Below are 14,240 nucleotides of genomic sequence, written 5' to 3' on the forward strand. Positions count from 1 at the left end.
ACCCTGCCACATGGTTATTTAAACCAAGCTTCGTCGGAGCACAGTCATGTCTATTTGCTTACCTCTTATCTATGACTGCTTTCATACTACAATGGCAGGGTTGAATAGATATGACTGAGACCACCTGGCCTAAAAGGTGTACTACCTCAACCCTTTACAGAGAAAGCTTGACCATCCCTGCTTTACACCATAACCACAATGCCCTCATACTCAATTCTAATCCTGTGACTCCCAGGAAAATGGAACTGCTGGAAAACCTTGCAAATCTGACTCATGAGTCTCAGCTTTTGCACTTGCTGTTCTTGGACCTCATGTGCAATCCTGCTAGGTGTTCCTTCTGCCAAGCACCATCTTTCTGCTTCTTTACCTGGCAAACTTCTACTCACTCTGCCTTGCTTACCTTCAATCCTAGTCAATGTCTAAAGAATTAATTCTGCATGATAGACTTAAAGTGTCTGGCACACATTTAACACGATAAGCACAAGGTAAATGATGATTATATTAATAAGCTCCCAGAGGGCATCTGGCACCCAGTAACCACTGAATAAAGTAGTAAATAATATAAGTAACAATAAAAATAAGTTCCTGACTGTATTTGTAAAATGTACGTGTTTAGTTACATCGGAACAATACTTATCACCCAAAAGACATTTCATAGCTATTTGTGAGGTGGGCAAGTGAATACGATGAATAAAAATGGTTTGACAGTCCCGTTGAAGAAACACAGAAGTTAAACAGGAACAGGTCTAGCTTATCACAAGCACCTCAAAGACAAAAACTATGCCTACTCGACCTTTGTCTCCTACTACTTACAATACCTAAATTTTGGAATTTCTTTGATGAATATATACTACATTAAAGGTGCCCTCATATACCTCAGATTGTACAAGGATGTAGGTGTCCCACCTAGGTAGCACAGTAGCATTTTTGTTATTGTGAAATACTTCTCTACTTTTATTATTATTGGTTTAGCCCACGGTTGGGCTACTGGAATATTTCTTAGGAAAATCATTTGGCTAAGGGACACAAAGTCACTGTTATCATGACAATTATCCAGCAGATAGGAGAACACATCTCGTTCTAGTGAAGGAAATATATATCATTTGGTTTTAACCTATGGGGAATGAATTCAATAATAGTGAGACCTTGTTGGTATACGGATTTCTAACATAATCTGTACTTCTCAACAAAGAATTGCTTTTCTGACATCTTCATTCAACAGGTATCTTTATAAAATAATCCACTGGCTTGGTATGGTGGCCCATGATGCTTGTAATCCTAGCACTATAGGAGGCTGAGGCAGGAGGATCCTTGAGGGCAAGAGTTCCAGACCAGTCTGAGCAAGAGTCAGACCCCATCTCTACTAAAAATAGAAAAAATTAGCCAGCAAACTAAAAATAGAATGAAAAAAGTAGTTGGGTGCAGTGGCAAGCACCTGTAGTCCCAGCTACTCAGGAGGCTGAGGCAGGAAGATTGCTTGAGGCCAGCAGTTTGAGATTGCTGTGAGCTAGGCTGATGCCATGGCACTCTAGCCTGGGAAACAAAGTGAGTCTCTCTCTCTCTCAAAAAAAGAAAGAAACCATCTCTGCAAAAAAAATTTAAAAATAAGCTGGGCTTGGTGCCATGCACCTGTAGTTCCAGCTACTCGGGAGGCTGAGGCAGGAGGATCATTTGAGCCCTGGAGTCTGAGGTTACAGTGAGCTATGATGATCCTACTGCACTGACTGCACTCTAGGCCCTGCACTCTAGCCTGGGCAACAGAGTGAGTGAGACCTTGTCTCCAAAAATAAATACATAAAATAATATTCTCCTATTAGTATTGCTGCACACTGGCCACAATTTGCAGTTAATATTGTCATTTGTTCATGCTATCACAAAGGTATTTTTGAGTTCTCGGTTTTAAAAATAGTTACTTTTCTGTGACACAAATCACTATGTAATACAAATACATAGTCTCCCTTTGACAACAGGTGTTTGAACTGCAGGGGTCCACTTAGATGCAGATTTTCTTCTGCTCTGTCACCCAGACACAGCTGGACCAACCTCTCCTATTCCCCCTCCTCTTTATCAGCCTAGTCAATGTGAAGATAAAGAGGATAAAGACCTTTATGATGATCCACTTCCAGTTCATGAATAGGAAATGTATTTTTTCTTCCTTATGATTTTCTTCATAACAGTGGCTTTTCACTAGCTTACCTAATTGTGAGAATACAATATAGAACACATATGACATACAACCCATGTGTTAATTGGCTATTTATGTTATCACAAGGCTTCCAGTCCACAGTAGGCTGTAAGTAAAGTTTTGCAAAGTAAAATGTTATACACAGATTTTCGGATGAAAGGGGATTGACGTCCCTAACCCTCCCATGGTTCAAGGTCAACTGTAACTACTGTTCACTAAATGCAAACCATTTATTATAAAAATTAAATAGAAGATGCATTTTTATACCAAGTGCAATTCATTATAATGTGACTGGAAACGGAATATACTAACTTAAAAATCTTCTTTCTTATTTAGCCAAAAATATCAAACAGCATTTTAGGGACCAAAATTAAATAAATGATTTCTTTCCAGACAATATTGTTTGAGATAATAAATGACGTATGCCTAACTTAAAGTAACTCCGCATTCCAGACTACTAAAAAACATTCAAGAAGAAATATGCATGCAGTTTACACATTGACCTTTTAAACTCCTCCTTTATACTCAAAACTTCACTATTCCTACTTATGTATCTATTGTACGCCCACCAAAGAGGCAGTCACTGTCAGAAGGCTTACCTGGATTGCTAATTTGAGAAGGATTTTCCAGAATCTTTTCTTCTTTATCTTGTGAAATTTCTTGGGGAATTCTATTTCTAAAAATGTAATGAATAAAATTACTATTTTAATACTGACATGAAAATCATTTACCGAATAAATTAAATTCTGAAGAGTATTTCAGACAATATCAGAGCTATTATAATAACAGATCTTTAATTATCCCATATACCTCAAGTTTGTAAGCTCAACAAACTTCTTATTAAGCTTCTAGTTAAAGAAGAAAAGTAAGGCGAAGTACTCATGAAGGGAGTATAGAGCAGTGAATTAACCAGAGGTCCCTTGACATGATGCACCGTGTCCTGAACTCAGAAGAAGTCCTAGCTCTCTGTAAGCAATGGCTATTTGTTCTTGGACAAGTTGCTTCTCTCAGGCTCATTGCCTTCTAAAACTAAGGATTTTACTGCCTTAGTTCACTGGGTTCTAAAACAACATTTAATGAGAGAACAGTTTTACAAGGCTCAGAAAGATAGGGAATCAATGGAATAATTTGTCCTTGAACTTTATGGCTGAAATGATTTTGGAATCCCAAACAAAACACAATTGTATTTTTCCATAGGTACTAATACTCAAATGATACAGTTTTCAAAAATGTTACTAAGCCCCACCCTTGTTTATTACTTGTTCTACTGTTTGTGGCTTGCAATTCAGGGAATCTCATCGGTTTCATAATTTTAACAAAATTTATCATAAATATTACTTCAGTAAATGGGATAACATAATTGTCCACTGTTACTGAGCTACTTAATCACAGCAAGGGCAGAAAATTAATGGATGTCATAACCTAACTTGGACTACCACTGTTCCTCCCCTACCTGCTCAAACTCTGAATCAGCAGATCTTTGCTAGAATGATGCTTAATCTCCATGCCCGTCTCCAACTGACGTGGAAGGCAAAACCCTATTTTTATTTAAGTTGAACAAAGGCAATGCAAGTTGACATTTTCTCATTTCTGACTACTAACAACATATTTGCACACAACATTCCACACTACTGAGCTCCATTGGCATTTCATAGATCATATTATGGGCCTATCTCTGTACTGAAAGTCCCAACACAATTTTAATATTGGGTGTCACCTGTTTTTGCCTTGACACACACTGTTACCTTGGAGCTAGTCAGCAAATGGGCCAATGATGTTTCAGGGACTGGATAAAACACGGAATGCTTCACCGATGTTCATGTCTACCTTGGGCAGGGACCATGCTAATCTTCTCTGCAGGGTTCCAATTTTAGTGTATATGCTGCCGGAGCAAACACAAAGCCCTACTTTTCTTTGTGGATACTGAAGACTCATGGATGAAGCTTGGCTCTGTTAAATTCAACTATTCTACTTTAGATTCAGAGAATTCTGTTGAATGGCTTTCTTGCTAGGAAGAATCTGAAAATAATTTTAGAACATGACACACACACGCAAGTGCCTTGGGAGGTTTTCATTGCTAACAGTAAACAGGTCACTTGCCAGGCCAACTGTGAGTTGGTGACCACTACTCTGGGGAAGGACAATATGGGAATTTCTACTACCTAAGAAAAGGTGCTACACGGGATAGAAAGGGCCCTCAGGATACAGATGTGGTAGCAAAGAAGTAGGGAAATTCTCATCTCTTCCTGTAACATTATTTGAACCTCTCTGAACTTTAGAACAATCCCAACTACTACTTGCTGTAGAAAAGACAGACAAAGGCCTCAAAGGGTAACTGACCATTACCTTTGAGACCTTGCTCAAAGGTCTAGGCTAAGTCTAGGCTAACATGAGTACTCCACAGACAGTTCTGAGTGTGAAGGAAAGGTCAACTTGCTCTCTATGTGTGTGGCTAAAGCTATGAGGCCCGACTGCCAGAGCAGAGTACTGGTGTTTTGGGAATGATGGCTGAGCAATTAAGCATTTGAATGTGATCTAAAAAAAATAACTTTGAAATCTAAGTACGTATCACTATGAAGACTGCGGGATCTGGGTCAGTTAGGGCACCCTGGTAGCAAAGGTCAATCCTTGCCAGACTGCAGGACCAGTCTCAATAGCAACAAGGCAGCACCAGAACCGACAGAATGATTGAAAGGTCCTTTAATTCCCTTCCTTTTTTTAGATTTTACCAAATTGTTTAGAGACATGGTCTCACTCTGTCACCCAAGCTGGGATGCAGTGGCACAATCATAGCTTACTGGTGCTTCAAACTCCTGGGATTAAGTGATCCTCCTGCCTCAGCCCCTTGACTACCTAGGAATGCAGGCAGGCACCACCACCCAATGCCTATTTTTTTTTTTTTTAAGAGATGGGGTCTACCTATGCCACCCAGGCTGTTCTTGAACACCTAGCCTCAAGTAATCATCCTGCCTAAGCCTCCCAAAGTGCTGGGATTATAGGCGTGAGCCTTCACACCTAGTTTTCCCCTCCTTCTAACCTTTAATTAGAACTCTCTTCCTTGTACTTAGGGAAACCCTTCCTTTCTTGAAAAATTCAAGCAGGAGGGTAGAGGACATAATGCCCAAAGGATTCACAGGCACTCAGATACCCAAGCAGAGAGACTCCTGGAAAAACAGAATCCTGGAAATTGTACTTCTATTTCCCATAGTATTATCTAAACGTCTTCCTTCCTATGGGCTCCCACTTCCAGATCCCTCCCTCTTCTGCAGGGCTCCATGGCAGTCTCCAACCTCTAAATATTCAGCCTAAGAAAGCACAGATTCCTGAAAGGATGGGCCCAAGTGACCAAGAGCAGGAGATCTCTATTTCCCTGCTCCTAGAAAACAAGTGAAAGGGACGCTCAGTCACACTCTCCTAGCAGAGACATGTTACAAACTACCCAACTGAAGCTCCATGAGGGATCTCCCAGCCATTCCCACCCCTGCCTTCCCTACATGTACATGGGAAGGACATCAGTGAATTGGGAAAAGAGGTGGCGGAGACACCGGACCTGGGACACACATCTGTCTTTCAGGAACCTCCAGACCCTAGGAATCGAGGGGCTCTCAGCCAGTCCTCTGTAACTTGAGGTGGTGGCAGATCATACCACATTCTGATCTGCTCTACAGATTCTTCCAAAATTCTTCAAACATCTTTCAATAGCAACCTCCAAATCTGTCAGTTCCTCCAATTAAACAAAAAAACAGCAAGCTCTTCAGGACTCCCTTTGAGTCCTCTATTTTAAGACACTCTTCCAGGTAACTCCCGACACCCTGTGTCCTTCATTCCTATGATTCATCTTTATCAAACTTCTCAGATACTCCAATATTCTGATTTCTTTTCTAAAACGCTTATTCCTATACAACCCAGTGTTGTTTCTCTTCAAACTTGGCGTTCCCCTGCTAATTCCATTCATATCCACTAACACTGAGTTCATCAGCTAATTCCATTCTTATCCTTTTCCGTTGGCTTCACTAGACCCACACCCACTGTCTATTATTAAAACACTCACCTACAGGATGATAAACAAGGAAGAGTACTGGGCTTTCAATTAAGAAACCTGAGTTCTAACACTCACTATCTCCAAATGAGTCACTTTAATCTCTTTGACTTTCAGGTTCTCCACCTGAGCAATTACTAGGGCAGGATGTTAAGCACAGGTGGAATTCCTAGAGAATACTTTGCTTGGTCTCTTAAGATTGCTTAAAATCCTGAAATTCTGTGTGCTTTGGATTTCCTCTATAGGAAAATGTGGAAGACTTAGCTGGCAGAATGGAAAGGAAAAAAAACACAACAAAAGAAATACCAAAAAAGGCAGAGAAGAAAGAAAACAAAATCAAGACAAGATTAGAGAAAAGTCACAGAAGAAGAAAAAAGATGCTAGGAAAAAAGAAAAATCTTCATGAACTAGGCATGTGCAGTAGCTGAGGATAGTCTTACTGTCTACTTACTGGGAAGTCAGTAAGTAGAAAGATCAATCAGAAAAATCCTCTAAATAGACGCTAACTGTAATTAACAAAACATGGCATACCTGTAGACATCCTTCACTTACAGGAAATTAACTCCTTCTAGGACTTGCTTGGTCTTGCTTATGTTAAACCTATGGTCCTGTGGCCACGGCAAAGTGAGATCTGCCCTCAAACTTTTGATGGTGAAAACAATGACCACTGCAATTGTTGAACATAGCAGGACAAGCTGTTGACTAACCAGGCTTCTAAGGAACACTTTTGAGGAGAGTTAACGAATAACTAAATCTGACTTTCTGCATCGATCTCAGTTGGACCTGTACCTGGATCCCAGTGCTGCACAGTTCTTTATCATATGCTCAGGGGAAGAAGTAGGGATTTGGGAGCCAGGCAGGTTTATTGTCAAATCATGGGTCAGCTACTTGTTCGCTATGGGATCATGGGACAATTAGTCAACTTCAGAACCACAGTAGCCTAATTCCTAAACAGGAATAGCACAAGTACTTTGCAAGTATTTGTGGAGATTATATGAGATGATCAATGTTAAGTACATGATATGGCATCTAGCTCATAGTAGAACACTCATCAAATATTAGTTTCTTTGCTTTGTATTCCCTTAGTGAACACATAATTTTTAAAAAATATGTAAGATCCTACCTGAACACGGGGTCTCCAGCAATCTCATCCACTACTAAAGAAAAAAGTAAAATATATTTTAAATCAACCATATAAAATTATGGAACATTAAAAGCCTACGATAGCATGCTGGCCTATAATCCCAAGGTAATTAGGAGGCTGAAGTGAGCGTATTGCTTAAGGCTGACACTTTAACCCTGCAGTGCGCTATGATCACATAAAATCATTGGATATGCTAAGATACTGTATTGCTGATCACAAGCTCCTCTTATTCGTTTCTAAGATTTCTGTTCATTTCTTCTGAAACTAAAAACACTGTTCACCTACTAAAGGAGGCCCTTGAAAGAACAAGTCAAAAAGTACATACAGTTGCCTCCGAAGCATAGGAAGAGTTATGCACTGCTCGAAGACAGATGGTTGTGACCATTAAGGACCACTAGGACCTCCAAGTTATTTCGAGGGTAATGGGGGTTTATCATACAGACAGATAGATAGACAGATATAGATATAGATATAGATAGAAGGTTAAAAGTGTTGTGATCCAAGCCACCAAGTATTCTAGTTAAATCACAGATTACCAACTTCTGAACAAATATAATACCAGGAAAGCATTTCACATGAAAACTATGCCAGATAGAACACATAGTATTTGACAACCCAGAAGACACCTAAAATCTTGGCAGCCCACCATCAGTGACACTGTCATTGTGGTACAGACATTTGCCGTTAGAATCTAAGAGAATACCAGGTACACTTTAGGACAAGTAGCCAACTGTCTTCAAAGGAAATAATAAACACTTGTAAGACATACACATGTTAGTAATATGTTCTCACACTATTTTCTCGTTGGAGATGAAATTAAAAAGAAAGCAGGAAAAGCAGAGATATCAGAAGAAGGCAAATGGAAGGAGAACTGCACTAATGAAGACATTCAGGTACTGACTTTTCTACTGAAGTCCCCAGAATTCCCCAAGTACTGAGAACCAGTATATTCAGCATATCCCCTTACAGTTTCCTCCATATATTCTTTCAGTTTTCTGCAGTATAGTATTTAAACGATGTCAGTTTCTCCAACTTGCAGGTCTGTAATCCATTGCTGACCAAAATTTGAAACCCAGTCCCAAAATGGCTGTGTTATGATTCCACGTCAGAGGGAGGGTATGTGTGTTCCACAGTGGCTTCCAGTGTTGCTGCCAGGTTTTGTTTCAGAATGCGTGCACAAGAGCTCATCAAAGCCGTGAGTATAAAGCAAGCATTTCCACAACAAGCAGATAAGAGAGACACCACTTCCCCTTACAGGTGATCTTCAGGTTTTAACAATTTTGGAGTAATATTGGCACATTGGACTCACCAGTCTAGACAATTTTCCTGACCCTATGTGGATACCTGCTGCAGTTACAAAACTTTTAGGTAGCATCTTAAAGATGTGTCCTTCCACATCTGGACACCACAAGTACGAGTCACATACAAAGTAGACCTTACAATTTTAAAATTGTTGTTTTGAAAAGGGAACCACCACACATGAGAAAGTTCACTCCAACTCGCTTTAGTAATCTTACTTGTCAGAATTTATAGTCTCCTACTTGAAATTCTCATGTTTTAAAAAATCTTTACAACATAACTTGCTCTGATTCCTCTCCGACATTTCTCTACCCACTGCTCAGTCTTCTTTGCTGACTCCTTTTCCTTTGGGAAACGTGGATGCGCCAAGGGATTTGGCACTGGCCGCCTTCTCATTCTACATCTTCCCTATCAAGGAGAAGCTCATTCAGATCTATGACTTTGGTAATTACAGTAACAGTATTCCAAGTCTGTGACTCCAACCTCAGGGTTCCATCTCCTGGTAGAAATGCCTATCATCCAATTACCAACTGAAAATATCCCACAGGAATATCCCGTTAAACTCAACATGGATAGAAAACAGTTAATCTTCCCTGTTGACCTGCTGCTCTTCTCTATACACGTGACAGTTTGCTACTCTTTCCTCGTGTCCAATTTAAACGTGACTGCATAACCTGGAAACCTGTGAGTCAGACAGCTGAGATTTCTCTCTGCCCTTAAATTTGAACATTCAGTAACCACTAAATCATATGAACTGTCTTTCTCTTCTAACTCCTCTTTACATGTCTACCACCAAGGTTTTATTTCAAGATTCAGCATGGACTCTTAACTTCTGGCTCTCACAGGGGGAAAAAACCCACCAACTATTATCATTACTTCTTAAATCTAAAAAAATAATAAGTAAAAAAAGGAAAAGGCAAGAAAAAGAACAATGTCTTAAAATGAATAAACTGACCTTCCTAACTATTTCCTTCGCTGTGGATGGGTAACCACTAGATTGCTACTAATCCAAGCTTTGTGTGACAAGGAAACTACAACTTTGACTATTGTGAAAGCTTCCTTCTCTTGTCCTCCAGTCTCATTAGATGGTAACCTTCCATCTACCTTCTACATGGGGGGTCAGCAAACTACAGGCCACAGGCCACATCTACCCTGCCACACGGTTATTTAAACCAAGCTTCGTCGGAGCACAGTCATGTCTATTTGCTTACCTCTTATCTATGACTGCTTTCATACTACAATGGCAGGGTTGAATAGATATGACTGAGACCACCTGGCCTAAAAGGTGTACTACCTCAACCCTTTACAGAGAAAGCTTGACCATCCCTGCTTTACACCATAACCACAATGCCCTCATACTCAATTCTAATCCTGTGACTCCCAGGAAAATGGAACTGCTGGAAAACCTTGCAAATCTGACCCATGAGTCTCAGCTTTTGCACTTGCTGTTCTTGGACCTCATGTGCAATCCTGCTAGGTGTTCCTTCTGCCAAGCACCATCTTTCTGCCTCTTTACCTGGCAAACTTCTACTCACTCTGCCTTGCTTACCTTCAATCCTAGTCAATGTCTAAAGAATTAATTCTGCATGATAGACTTAAAGTGTCTGGCACACATTTAACACGATAAGCACAAGGTAAATGATGATTATATTAATAAGCTCCCAGAGGGCATCTGGCACCCAGTAACCACTGAATAAAGTAGTAAATAATATAAGTAACAATAAAAATAAGTTCCTGACTGTATTTGTAAAATGTACGTGTTTAGTTACATCGGAACAATACTTATCACCCAAAAGACATTTCATAGCTATTTGTGAGGTGGGCAAGTGAATACGATGAATAAAAATGGTTTGACAGTCCCGTTGAAGAAACACAGAAGTTAAACAGGAACAGGTCTAGCTTATCACAAGCACCTCAAAGACAAAAACTATGCCTACTCGACCTTTGTCTCCTACTACTTACAATACCTAAATTATGGAATTTCTTTGATGAATATATACTACATTAAAGGTGCCCTCATATACCTCAGATTGTACAAGGATGTAGGTGTCCCACGTAGGTAGCACAGTAGCATTTTTGTTATTGTGAAATACTTCTCTACTTTTATTATTATTGGTTTAGCCCACGGTTGGGCTACTGGAATATTTCTTAGGAAAATCATTTGGCTAAGGGACACAAAGTCACTGTTATCATGACAATTATCCAGCAGATAGGAGAACACATCTTGTTCTAGTGAAGTAAATATATATCATTTGGTTTTAACCTATGGGGAATGAATTCAATAATAGTGAGACCTTGTTGGTATACGGATTTCTAACATAATCTGTACTTCTCAACAAAGAATTGCTTTTCTGACATCTTCATTCAACAGGTATCTTTATAAAATAATCCACTGGCTTGGTATGGTGGCCCATGATGCTTGTAATCCTAGCACTATAGGAGGCTGAGGCAGGAGGATCCTTGAGGGCAAGAGTTCCAGACCAGTCTGAGCAAGAGTCAGACCCCATCTCTACTAAAAATAGAAAAAATTAGCCAGCAAACTAAAAATAGAATGAAAAAAGTAGTTGGGTGCAGTGGCAAGCACCTGTAGTCCCAGCTACTCAGGAGGCTGAGGCAGGAAGATTGCTTGAGGCCAGCAGTTTGAGATTGCTGTGAGCTAGGCTGATGCCATGGCACTCTAGCCTGGGAAACAAAGTGAGTCTCTCTCTCTCTCAAAAAAAGAAAGAAACCATCTCTGCAAAAAAAATTTAAAAATAAGCTGGGCTTGGTGCCATGCACCTGTAGTTCCAGCTACTCGGGAGGCTGAGGCAGGAGGATCATTTGAGCCCTGGAGTCTGAGGTTACAGTGAGCTATGATGATCCTACTGCACTGACTGCACTCTAGGCCCTGCACTCTAGCCTGGGCAACAGAGTGAGTGAGACCTTGTCTCCAAAAATAAATACATAAAATAATATTCTCCTATTAGTATTGCTGCACACTGGCCACAATTTGCAGTTAATATTGTCATTTGTTCATGCTATCACAAAGGTATTTTTGAGTTCTCGGTTTTAACAATAGTTACTTTTCTGTGACACAAATCACTATGTAATACAAATACATAGTCTCCCTTTGACAACAGGTGTTTGAACTGCAGGGGTCCACTTAGATGCAGATTTTCTTCTGCTCTGTCACCCAGACACAGCTGGACCAACCTCTCCTATTCCCCCTCCTCTTTATCAGCCTAGTCAATGTGAAGATAGAGAGGATAAAGACCTTTATGATGATCCACTTCCAGTTCATGAATAGGAAATGTATTTTTTCTTCCTTATGATTTTCTTCATAACAGTGGCTTTTCACTAGCTTACCTAATTGTGAGAATACAATATAGAACACATATGACATACAACCCATGTGTTAATTGGCTATTTATGTTATCACAAGGCTTCCAGTCCACAGTAGGCTGTAAGTAAAGTTTTGCAAAGTAAAATGTTATACACAGATTTTCGGATGAAAGGGGATTGACGTCCCTAACCCTCCCATGGTTCAAGGTCAACTGTAACTACTGTTCACTAAATGCAAACCATTTATTATAAAAATTAAATAGAAGATGCATTTTTATACCAAGTGCAATTCATTATAATGTGACTGGAAACGGAATATACTAACTTAAAAATCTTCTTTCTTATTTAGCCAAAAATATCAAACAGCATTTTAGGGACCAAAATTAAATAAATGATTTCTTTCCAGACAATATTGTTTGAGATAATAAATGACGTACGCCTAACTTAAAGTAACTCCGCATTCCAGACTACTAAAAAACATTCAAGAAGAAATATGCATGCAGTTTACACATTGACCTTTTAAACTCCTCCTTTATACTCAAAACTTCACTATTCCTACTTATGTATCTATTGTACGCCCACCAAAGAGGCAGTCACTGTCAGAAGGCTTACCTGGATTGCTAATTTGAGAAGGATTTTCCAGAATCTTTTCTTCTTTATCTTGTGAAATTTCTTGGGGAATTCTATTTCTAAAAATGTAATGAATAAAATTACTATTTTAATACTGACATGAAAATCATTTACCGAATAAATTAAATTCTGAAGAGTATTTCAGACAATATCAGAGCTATTATAATAACAGATCTTTAATTATCCCATATACCTCAAGTTTGTAAGCTCAACAAACTTCTTATTAAGCTTCTAGTTAAAGAAGAAAAGTAAGGCGAAGTACTCATGAAGGGAGTATAGAGCAGTGAATTAACCAGAGGTCCCTTGACATGATGCACCGTGTCCTGAACTCAGAAGAAGTCCTAGCTCTCTGTAAGCAATGGCTATTTGTTCTTGGACAAGTTGCTTCTCTCAGGCTCATTGCCTTCTAAAACTAAGGATTTTACTGCCTTAGTTCACTGGGTTCTAAAACAACATTTAATGAGAGAACAGTTTTACAAGGCTCAGAAAGATAGGGAATCAATGGAATAATTTGTCCTTGAACTTTATGGCTGAAATGATTTTGGAATCCCAAACAAAACACAATTGTATTTTTCCATAGGTACTAATACTCAAATGATACAGTTTTCAAAAATGTTACTAAGCCCCACCCTTGTTTATTACTTGTTCTACTGTTTGTGGCTTGCAATTCAGGGAATCTCATCGGTTTCATAATTTTAACAAAATTTATCATAAATATTACTTCAGTAAATGGGATAACATAATTGTCCACTGTTACTGAGCTACTTAATCACAGCAAGGGCAGAAAATTAATGGATGTCATAACCTAACTTGGACTACTACTGTTCCTCCCCTACCTGCTCAAACTCTGAATCAGCAGATCTTTGCTAGAATGATGCTTAATCTCCATGCCCGTCTCCAACTGACGTGGAAGGCAAAACCCTATTTTTATTTAAGTTGAACAAAGGCAATGCAAGTTGACATTTTCTCATTTCTGACTACTAACAACATATTTGCACACAACATTCCACACTACTGAGCTCCATTGGCATTTCATAGATCATATTATGGGCCTATCTCTGTACTGAAAGTCCCAACACAATTTTAATATTGGGTGTCACCTGTTTTTGCCTTGACACACACTGTTACCTTGGAGCTAGTCAGCAAATGGGCCAATGATGTTTCAGGGACTGGATAAAACACGGAATGCTTCACCGATGTTCATGTCTACCTTGGGCAGGGACCATGCTAATCTTCTCTGCAGGGTTCCAATTTTAGTGTATATGCTGCCGGAGCAAACACAAAGCCCTACTTTTCTTTGTGGATACTGAAGACTCATGGATGAAGCTTGGCTCTGTTAAATTCAACTATTCTACTTTAGATTCAGAGAATTCTGTTGAATGGCTTTCTTGCTAGGAAGAATCTGAAAATAATTTTAGAACATGACACACACACGCAAGTGCCTTGGGAGGTTTTCATTGCTAACAGTAAACAGGTCACTTGCCAGGCCAACTGTGAGTTGGTGACCACTACTCTGGGGAAGGACAATATGGGAATTTCTACTACCTAAGAAAAGGTGCTACACGGGATAGAAAGGGCCCTCAGGATACAGATGTGGTAGCAAAGAAGTAGGGAAATTCTCA

General features: G+C 39.5%; 2 non-coding genes across 2 annotated transcripts; both read right to left on the minus strand.

Moving 5' to 3' along the window:
* Nucleotides 1–3,976: 3,976 nt before the first annotated feature.
* Nucleotides 3,977–4,083, minus strand: LOC123627776. The gene has a single exon (XR_006731486.1). It is a non-coding gene; the product is annotated as a U6 spliceosomal RNA (small nuclear RNA).
* Nucleotides 4,084–13,792: 9,709 nt separating this feature from the next.
* On the minus strand, nucleotides 13,793–13,899 carry LOC123627777. The gene has a single exon (XR_006731487.1). It is a non-coding gene; the product is annotated as a U6 spliceosomal RNA (small nuclear RNA).
* Nucleotides 13,900–14,240: the final 341 nt, after the last annotated feature.

The sequence above is a fragment of the Lemur catta genome, chromosome 26, assembly GCF_020740605.2.
Source record: "Lemur catta isolate mLemCat1 chromosome 26, mLemCat1.pri, whole genome shotgun sequence".
Classification (NCBI taxonomy): Eukaryota; Metazoa; Chordata; class Mammalia; order Primates; family Lemuridae; genus Lemur; species Lemur catta.